Source organism: Prenolepis imparis, unplaced genomic scaffold, assembly GCF_030444845.1.
Source record: "Prenolepis imparis isolate NDT839.2.m4 unplaced genomic scaffold, iyPreImpa1.0 SCAF_7, whole genome shotgun sequence".
In the NCBI taxonomy this organism is placed as follows: domain Eukaryota; kingdom Metazoa; phylum Arthropoda; class Insecta; order Hymenoptera; family Formicidae; genus Prenolepis; species Prenolepis imparis.
Window position 1 is genome coordinate 15,187,363 of NW_028141165.1, and position 10,623 is coordinate 15,197,985.

The following is a 10,623-nucleotide window of genomic DNA, read 5'->3' on the forward strand; positions in this document are numbered from 1 at the left end:
TTCGTATCATAATCCCATGTTTTCCATATTATGATATTGTTTAAGATTTAAGATATTCTTTTTGTTTGACTTTTTACAAGATTATATCAAAGTAAATTAAATTTGTAATTTAGAATACAAAAAATATAAATAATCTGTATCTCAATAATATTAAATGTATATTGTTTCATTTTTCAGTTCCACTAGATTGATATGTGTATTTAGAATGTATGAATCGTTATATTTTTAGTATAATAATTATAATTATTATTCTGTAAGTAGAAACAGACGTGACGAATTTTGCGTTGTTGTCAAATGTTTTTTTCGGAAAGAACTCAGCAAAATTTCTTGTTGTTTATAGCGACTATAGACAGATTTTAATTGCCGTATCGGTGACCTGGACTTTCATATTGTCGGACAGAAAAAAAACAAATATTTTCTTCTCTGTTAGTCTCTCTTTCTTTGTACATATAGATAAAATATACAATACACGTCTCGCTTTTGCATTTTCTGACAATCATGTTTTTGTAGTTCGCCTGTTCAATTCAATCAGTTAGTCTGGGCAAAGCGACTTTGGGAAATTTAATCATTCTATCCATCGTTTCCGCGGATCTTGTATGCCGAAGATGGGCGAATTTTCAAGGCAGCTTGGTTCGCTGACCTGGAATCTTCGACAGTCGGGAAGAAAAATGTTTGTTCAAACATCCGAGCGAGTTTCCACTAAGTTCATGACTCTTTTCGGTCAGTGAAGATTAAGAAGGATATTAAACGGGACTTTCATCAATTTCAAATTATTATTCTGCCTAATCGACTTACGACTTATATTCGTCTTAGTACCTTATTATAATCGTCTTATATTTATTAGCATTGATAGATCAATTTTTCTCATACAATAAATATCTTTTTTAATTATATTTTTTCGCAGTATTTGTAAAATATATGTGTGCGTATTACACTGGTCAATACTGATTTTATTGCCAATTATATTAGATCGATTTTAGAATAACTTTGTGTCACTGATTCCGAATATGGCATTGGTTTTCCTAGATTGGCTCTAATTTTTTAGATAATGGGTGCCCCATGAAAAACATAAAAAGTGCAAAAAATGTAACGACAAAGGCGTAGCTTATTCCCAAATCATATGGAAACTGTTTCAAATCATACAAATATATATATATATATATATATATATATATATATATATGAAATATCTAATGGCGTTATATTCAGTAAAATAACAAAATAAGCTGATTTAGATAATCACAATTAATGCATAGAAAAATGCTGTTTGTATGATTTTCTTTTATGTATGTCATCAGGATTAGATTAGGAGATAAAAATAATGTTAAAGATAATAAAAAGACAGACCAAAACCCTGCTGCATATGTCAGCAGCAGGTCGTATTGAGATAAAATCATAATTTGAGTATCCATTATCTCATAAACTAGAGCCAATTCGGCAAAACTGTTGTCATATTTGGATTTAGTGTCCCCAAAATACCCTAAATCTAAATTCGTTTATCCTTGGCAATTAAACAAAAGTTTTTTTTTGTTCACCAGTGTTCTATATTTACACATATATAGATTATTAAATATTGCAAGTATTTCCTTATCGATAAATGTTGATAATGAAGCAAAATATATTAGTATCGCGAGAAAAAATTAATACAATGTTAGCATGCTTTCTCGCGTAATAATATTAATAATGACAAATGTAAATATCGATAAAAGTGATATTTTCGTTTTCTCATATGTGGCATCATGTCGAACGACGAGATTGTAAGGAGATAATATTAATCTCAAATGTTCATCTCGATGTGAATTAAAATGATATCTCTTTCATTCGCACTTTCATATGCACATACGCCGATTTAAATGCTGCTTTAATAGCAGAAGAACAGAGTTCGCATGCCAAGGCAATCTCTCCCGTGAAAAGATTGCCTTGGCACGCAAACCTATAAGATATGGCAAGCTGGCAAATTCGATCCATTTAGATATACCTTGGTATTATTCTTCTTCATTTCGGTTGAATGTTTTATCGTTATATAAATTCGTGGAAATTTTTAATTTTACATTTTTCTTTAAATACTTAAAAACCAAAACTTGGAGATTAAAACTTCGGATTCTGATCGATTGATCAATTAACAATATTTGTCACGCTTTTCAACTTCTCTAAACAATTGATAAGATCGCGAAAAAATGCTTAAAAATACTTTACAGCGATTGTAAAAAATTATTACAAAGTAATTACGAAGATTATAAATTAAACTATACGGAATGTTCCCTCCATTAATCGATCACCTCCAAAAACTTTTTATTTTTGATTGTACAACAAAATGTTTCAAACAAAAGATGTTTGATTTGAAGAGTGACAGAAGATGACTCTACTGACTTTCTTCTGAAGGGCGCTTATGAAGATTATTTGAAAATCATTTATGTTTTTTTAAATAGAGAACTATGATATAAAATATCTCGTAATCTATTCTTTTTTTGACCATTGTATTGCTCTTATAACTTTATATGCTGAAAATTGCGAGGAATCGATTTATATTACAAAAATATAGTTCCATTTAAGAAAACATAAATGACCTTCAAATGATCTTGAAAATCGCTCTTCAGAAGAAAGTCAGTAACGCCGTCTTCTGTCCCCCTTCAAATCAGACAATTTTTGTTTGAAACATTTTGTAATCCAATAAAAAATAAAAGAAAGTTTTTGGGAGTGATATATTAAAATGGGATACCCTGTATAAAATGAGATAAAATGTAGAAGAGGACAAACGCGCGAATTTATCGCTGATAGACAGAAATTCTCACGAAAGTCGATTCTCCGTATCGCGGTAACGTAAGACTTCCTTTTAGAATTGCGACGAGTTCCCGAAGCAGAGGAAACTACACCTCGGTTCGCGACAAGTAGTCTGCCTAAACAAAAGGAACGCAGCCTATTTTCCGCGCTAGAGAAATCTACGTCTGCGGCGGTGGAGAGAAACGACATTGTGTGTGTGGGTGCATTAGCCATTGTCGCGGTCAGCCAGTTCTCTGCGAGCAAAAACAATGCCACGCGTCGTCATCGATCCCCAGCCCGGTCGCTTTTCATCGTCCGTTAAATGTTATCGGCGACGGGGATAGCGATCTTCGGCCACGAGACAAATGGAGCACGAGTATCGCTCGTCCAGCTATAATGAGATGCAACTCCACTCCCGCTAAAAGTTTCACAAGGAATGAGCGGACAAGTGGCGCAGCGTCGAGAAGTAGGTTGAGACAAGAGCGACAAGAACGAAGCGATGATCTAATTTGATATCTTTGATCTAATTTTCTCTCTCTCCTAGTTTTTTAGTCCGATTAAAGGATTTTGACGGCAAAAATGATGAAAATAAAAGTCACGAATAATTGCGTTATTTAACACAGAAATACGCATGCCTATGTTGATCGAATTTATGTTAATATTAATGAGTTAAGCGAGAAAAAACTACTCCGCATTGATAACACTGGTCAACACTGATTTTATTGCCAATTATATATTAGATCAATTTTAGAATAACTTTGTGTCACTGATTCCGAATATGGCATTGGTTTTCCTAGATTGGCTCTAATTTTTGAGCTAATGAGTGCTCCATGAAAAACAAAAAATGTAATAGTCAGCCGTAGCCTATCCCCAAATCATATAAAAACTGTCTCAAATCATCTCAAAAGTATATATATGAAATACCTAATGGTGTTGTATTCAGTAAAATAATACAAAAGCAACAAAGTAAGCTGATTCAGATAATCACAATTAATGCATAGAAAAATACTATTTGTATAATTTTCTTTTATGTAGGTCATCAGGATCACGTTGGAGATAAAAACAATGTTAAAGAATAAAAAGACAGACCAAACTTTACTGCATACATATGTCAGTAGCTGCAGATCATATTGAGATAAAATTGTAATTTGAGTATCCATTATCTCAAAAACTAGAGCCAATTCGGCATAACTGTTGTCATTTTTGGATTCAGTATTTCTAAAATATCCTAAATTTGTTCAAACATCCTTGGTAACTAAACAACAGTTCTTTTTTGTTGACCAGTGTAATATACATGGCCTGTCACAAAAGTAATGAGACTAAATATGTAGCACATAATGTGGCAGCTTTGAAAAAATCCTAATTACGCAAAATATATAGTACAATCCTTCTTCTAAAAACACATCAAGTTTCGATTTGTTCAGTTGCGTTCGTGTGCCATTATAATATTTTTCATAAGTATGTTTAGTACACAGTGCCATAACTAGCTTTTTATATGCCCTCGGCAAGGTTTTATTTTTGAGCCTCTTAATTTTTTGGGGGGAAAAATAATAATAAAGCAAAAATGATATAACAATTGTTTATAAATAATTTTTGTGTACACAAGAAATAAAATAAGAAATTAAAAATTTGCAAATATTATATTTGAACAATTTTTTGTTCAGTTTTATTTCATGGCCCTCTCTTCGTTCTGGGTCCTGGGCCTGTGCCCCTGTTGCCCCTGCCTAGTTACGGCACTGTTAGTACACGTCGTTACTGTATTTGTGTGATCGTTATGGAGCGACAACACATTGAACAAAGATAAAAGATAAAAGTTAAAAAAAACATTTGGTGATCATGTTTTATCACGTGCTCAGGTTTTTCGGTGGCAACAAATTCCGGAAGTTTGCGAAACGGTTAAAGATGAACCGTGCGCTGGTAAAAACCTAAATTTGTGATAAAGCATGATCACCAAATGCTTTTTATAACTTTTCATAACAATCCATGGCGTACTAATTAAAATTTTTCAATGCTGCCATATTATGCGCTACATACGAGGCGCATTTTTAAAGTAAGGTCCGTTTTGAAACAAAAAAAGATCTTAATATATAAAAATAATTTATTATAGTCAAAAAACTTTTACAAGTTTACTTTATTTTTCCACATAATCATCATTGACTTCCATGCATTTTTGATATCGTTTCAACAGCTTCCTAATTCCATTGTCTTAAAAGTCTGCCGCCTGTGTCTTTTGGACCAAATGTTATGAGTGACAGTAAAGTTAGGCAATGGTGTCGTTTGTTTAGAGAAGGACGAACAAATGTTCATGACGAAGAGCGTAGTGGTCGCCCAACAATGATGACAGAAGGTTTAATGGAAGAAGTGATTACAAAATTTATTGAAAATCAGCGGTTTACGATTTCAAAATTGTCTATTCAATTTCCTAAAGTGAACTAAAAAGCAAAAAGAAAAGCGAACTAAAGAACGGCATTACTAAGTGGTTCAAGACACAGGCGGCCGACTTACGACAATGGAATTAGAAAGCAGTTGAAACGATATTAAAAATGCGTAAAAGTCAATGATGATTATGTGGAAAAATAAAGTAAACTTGTAGAAATTTTTTGGCTATAATTATTTTTTTATATATTAATATCTTTCTCTCTCTCTTTTTCTTTATTTCAAAACAAACCTTACTTTAAAAATGCGCCTTGTATTTAGTCTCATTTTAAGACAGACCATGCATTATCTTCGGTGATGTTGCAATCCGGCGATCTATTGTTCGAATGATATCCATAGAAAGTGAAGAACCATGCGGATTTAAATGGTGAACGATCGAATGTCTATGACACCTTCGTTTCGCTATTGCAGAGTCCTGTTACTATGAAAACGGTTGCGTTAATGCACCTTTGAATAAACGTGATCGACTAGCGAGAAGGCTGAATGAGAGGAGAAGGTGGAAAATCCATTTCTACACCTATCTGTAACGCATGCCAATGAGTTTTGTGAAAAAAAGTCAATTGTTAAACGGAAGCGTCAAAGCCGTCCGGAGAATGAAACATAACGTACGGTTTGTTTTTCGTTTAACAAAAACACCGTTACAATACAACCGTTCTGACAATAGTTGTTTTGATGCAAATATATATATTTTTTTTTGTAGAGAGAATATATGTCGCATCTTTTCTTTGTCCATATAAATATTGATATTAAAAATTTATATCTATTAAACAATAAAAATTATATTAAAATTAAAGGATACAAATGTAATTATGTACAGAGAAGATATATATTTTAAATTTTAAGTTAAGTTTAAACTTATATATATATATATATATATGTTAAATTTTATATATATTTTATATATATATATGTTAAATTGTTTTATATATATACTAGGTGTCCCATTTTAAAGGACCCACTCAAATATCTCATTGTCAGAAACACTGCGTTAAATCGAAAAATGTTTCCTACAAAAGTTGTAGGGTTTCGAGGGGGACATAACATAGTAATATTCATTTGACCTTGGGCGGCGTCTCCAAGGTTAGTGAAGGTTAACCTTAAGTGAATGTGAGAATGAATTTTGAAGAAAATAAAAAAATGCTTCAGATAAAAGTTGTTCAAATTAATTAGTAGAAAAAGATGTTATAATAAAAAATATGGGTTTCCATTTAAAAAATTTATTCTCACCTTCACTTGACCTTGGAGACGCCGCCCAAGGTCATATGAATATTACTATGTTATGTCCCCCTCGAAACCCTACAACTTTTGTAGGAAACATTTTTTGATTTAACGCAGTGTTTCTGAGATATTTGAGTGGGTCCTTTAAAATGGGACACCCGGTATATATATATATATATATATATATATATATATATGCAGTCGGTGAGTCGTGCAACTTAATTTTATTAGATATAACAATCTAGCTCTAGAAACATATTAAGAATAAATGAAATTGATTAGTAGGAATGTTTGAAAGTGCGGACGAACACATTAATCTGCTAACATTTTGAGAATAGAAGAAACACATAAATTGACCATAACGACATAACACACTCATGTTTATCTTATATAATTAATAAAATAATTTCAATCCTCTTATAATAACGATGCGACACACAACTACAATGCGTGCGACTAACATCAATGACATGTAACATTAAAAAAACATTGATAATTTTTTACTTTAATTAAATATAATGCGACTGAAGAGACATAAGTAAGTGTCGAAACGTCTCGCATTGAAAATTGTTAAGCAATTCGATCGTACCGTTTTTGAAATCTGTATGTAATTCAATCGTATTTTGTTTATAATTGATCTCTAATAAATGCTCGTTTCAGGCCTTTAAATATTTATATTATTGTCTTATCGCACGAGATTAAATTTTATTTCTTATTTTATTATATATATTGGGTATTACTTAAAGACCGCCCACTAAGTACATAGCGTTATTCCTTATAAAAAAATAAGTCGAAAAGTTCTAAACAATTTTTTTTTTAACACTTAATAATGGAGTAATTATTCAGTAATAATTCAGTATTGGAGTAATAATTCATTTATTAATGGAGTAATAATTCAGTAAATCTTGGTAATATGTACTTACGCACACTGTGCGACTCACTGACGTGCGCCAGGATAAAGTTCGGCGCTGTTTGGCCGTTACTTTACTGAATTATTACTCTATTATTAAGTGTTCTAGAAAAAAAATTGTTCAGGATTTTTCGACTTATTTTTTGGTAAGGAATAACGCTATGTACTTAGTGGGCGATCTTTAAGTGACACCCTGTATATGTTATTTTTCAAAAGATTTACTGTAACATTAAATCTTTTATATTACTAGTAAATAATTTTTGGATACTTTCATCGTATCATATTTTCTTTTTAAAACAAAGCTTGCATTTGTAATATATACATATATGTCTATATGAATCGATTTTGAAAAAGTAAAAATAAAATGGAGTTAAAAATAAAACAGAAATCCATAATAGCATCTGTTCTCTCATTAATTATTTGTCTGTTCATAAATATGTATTTTTTTTTCATATGCGCAAAGGAGATCAAAGTAAGAATAGTAATTTAATTGATTGCAACATTAATATATTTCGTTTTCGTAGTTGCACATGTTTCCCAATATGCAAATGTATTCTCGAGACAATTCAAATACAGAAATTCCCACCGCGATGATCGTTGCATAATCGACCTACAGCCATCGCTTGAAATGTCACCGGGGTAAAGTTCTCTCTCACCGATATATACGTCCACGTGCTGGATTCTACTTCGAATTTGCTGCAGATCGAAACTGCATTTCGATCGAACTCGTGAGACGAATTTCCGACAGTGTGACCTCTCGAAAGCTCGTTATTGTCCTTTGTGTGCTCGATGCCATTCTCGAATTTATCGTGTAGGCTAAGGGTCACCTGTCTTTAAAGAACATTATCAAGATATCATTTTTGTGATTGCAGCAAAATGTACAGAATAGAAGTGAAAATGGCAAACACGAAAACATTTTTTACCCCTCGGGACTTAGAAATATTTGAAACGACATATGAAAAATCACGATGTCTTTTGAAATATTGATTTTTAGCGTTTCGAGTGTTAAAGAGTTATTTTTAAAACTCGCTACCCAGAACTCTGATGGAAAAGTTGAAAACGCGAAAAAAATTTTTTACCTCTTGGGACTTAGAATTTTTTTTGAAACAGTGAAAAATCGCGATATTTTTTTTAAATATTGATTTTAGCGCTTCGAGTGTTAAGAGTTATTTTTAAAACTCGCCAGGTGCTATCCAGAAGTCGAAGTATCAGTGAGTCTTTTGCAAAGCTTACTTATCTGACAATCAAGTGAGTGTCTTGCAAGAAATAACGAAGCTCTTTATGACCGTGCGCGAAAAGTTTCCTGAACAATTAATCTCTTACCTGCCGACCCTGGCCCTTGAAACGGAAAGGTTTCCGGAGTCAAGGACGCGCATGCAACGTTTCTTGTTCTACTAATCGATATTCCTTGAATAAGGTTAGACTGCGGTGGCTTTTCATTTTGCGTGACTATGAAGGGAGGTCCCGTACTGAACTATAGGTTGACCTCGACACGATCTTGGGTGGTACCGCGTGATAATACGCGATATCCTGCCTTCTGTACGAGGATACGTCCTATACGTCCGAAATATGCACTCTACTATTTTCATCTTCATTAGGGCGTAATAACGTTCTCGCGTGTTGCCGAGACTTTCACGGACATCGTATATTTATGCAAAAGTATGTTCGTTGATGGTATTAAAAAAAAAGATGTCTATAAAAAATTCCATGCTACAAGATTATTTAAATTCTTTAAAGGCGCGCAAAAATTTTATGGCTCGTCGTTACTATGGCATTATGGTACGCACGACTTATGGCGTGTGTCTCTACGTCGAGTTTGTCTTCGCCACTTTATGAATTTACGAAATAAACCGAGATGACGTTTATGTCCTGCACGCAGCCTTGAAAACAAGGTACGTACAACAAGACGTAAGATCATGCGAGATATTTTATAATGTTGCAGTGTTATATGGTATTTAAATATTGTTCCTTACATCTCTGCAAGCGTAAATCTTTAAACAACAGTTTATCTTCTTATCGTAAGCTGAAGTATAACACTAGTCAACAAAAAAGAAAAAACTTTTGCCAAGGATGTTTGAACGAATTTAGGGTATTTTGAGAATACTGGATCCAAAAATGACAACAATTTTGAATTGGTTCTAGTTTTTGAGATAATGGATACTCAAATTACAATTTTATCCCAATATGATCTGCAGCTACTGACATATGTAGCAAAGTTTGGTCTGTCTTTTTATTCTTTAATATTGTTTTTATCTCTAACGTGGTCCTGATGACCTACATAAAAGAAAATTATACAAATAGCATTTTTCTATGCATTAATTGTGATTATCTGAATCAGCTTGCTTTGTTTTTGTGTTATTTTACTGAATACGACGTCATTAGGTACTTTATATATATATATACTTTTGAGATGATTTGAGACATATAATTTGGGGATAGGCTACGCTTGACCATTATATTTTTTGCATTTATTATTTATTATTTATTATTTGCTTTTATTATTTTTTAGGGGACACTCATTATTTAAAAAATTAGAGCCAATCTAGGAAAATCAACGCCATATTCGGAATTAGTGACACAAAATTACCCTAAAATCGATCTAATATAATTGCAAATAAAATCAGTGTTGATAGTGTAATAATATTGTGGTGAAACGTGATGTTTGCTAATATGTTAAAAAATGGTTAGCTTGTCAATTTCTATCAATTTGTTTTAAAAAGTTAAGAAGCCTGTATTGTAGACTCTATTACAAAAATGCCATCCATTCTGCAGTTAAATAAGCACGGAGGACTCAATTCCGTTCCGTTATCCACAAACGTTTACTCCAGCACAGAGTTGCTTGGGGTAAGTAGAAAATACAAGAAAGGAATAGAGTGGATAGGAAAGAGAAGAAAAGAGAAAACTGCGCACAGAAATCTCTGAGCTAGAAGATGGATAAGATAAATCTCGTAAAAGTCGATTCGTCCGAGATAACAATGTTGTCTAAATTGATTCACTTACAACCATTATAAATGAAACTGCGAGGTCACTCAATATGAAAGAACCGATGAGTTCATATATTTGTAAAATTAAAACGGAGTTAATGATCGATTATAATCATAGCTTCCAGCAATTTCACTTTTCTTTATTCGTTTTTCCTCGAGTTTTATCGGTTTATGCACTTTTATTCTCAGATCTTTCATCAGTGTTGTTATCAAATAAATCTCAAAATTTGGGATCGCATATTTAGCTTTGACTGCTAGATACATGTATAACTATATGCATAATTCAAAGTTATTAAATAGTAAATCAATATAGTG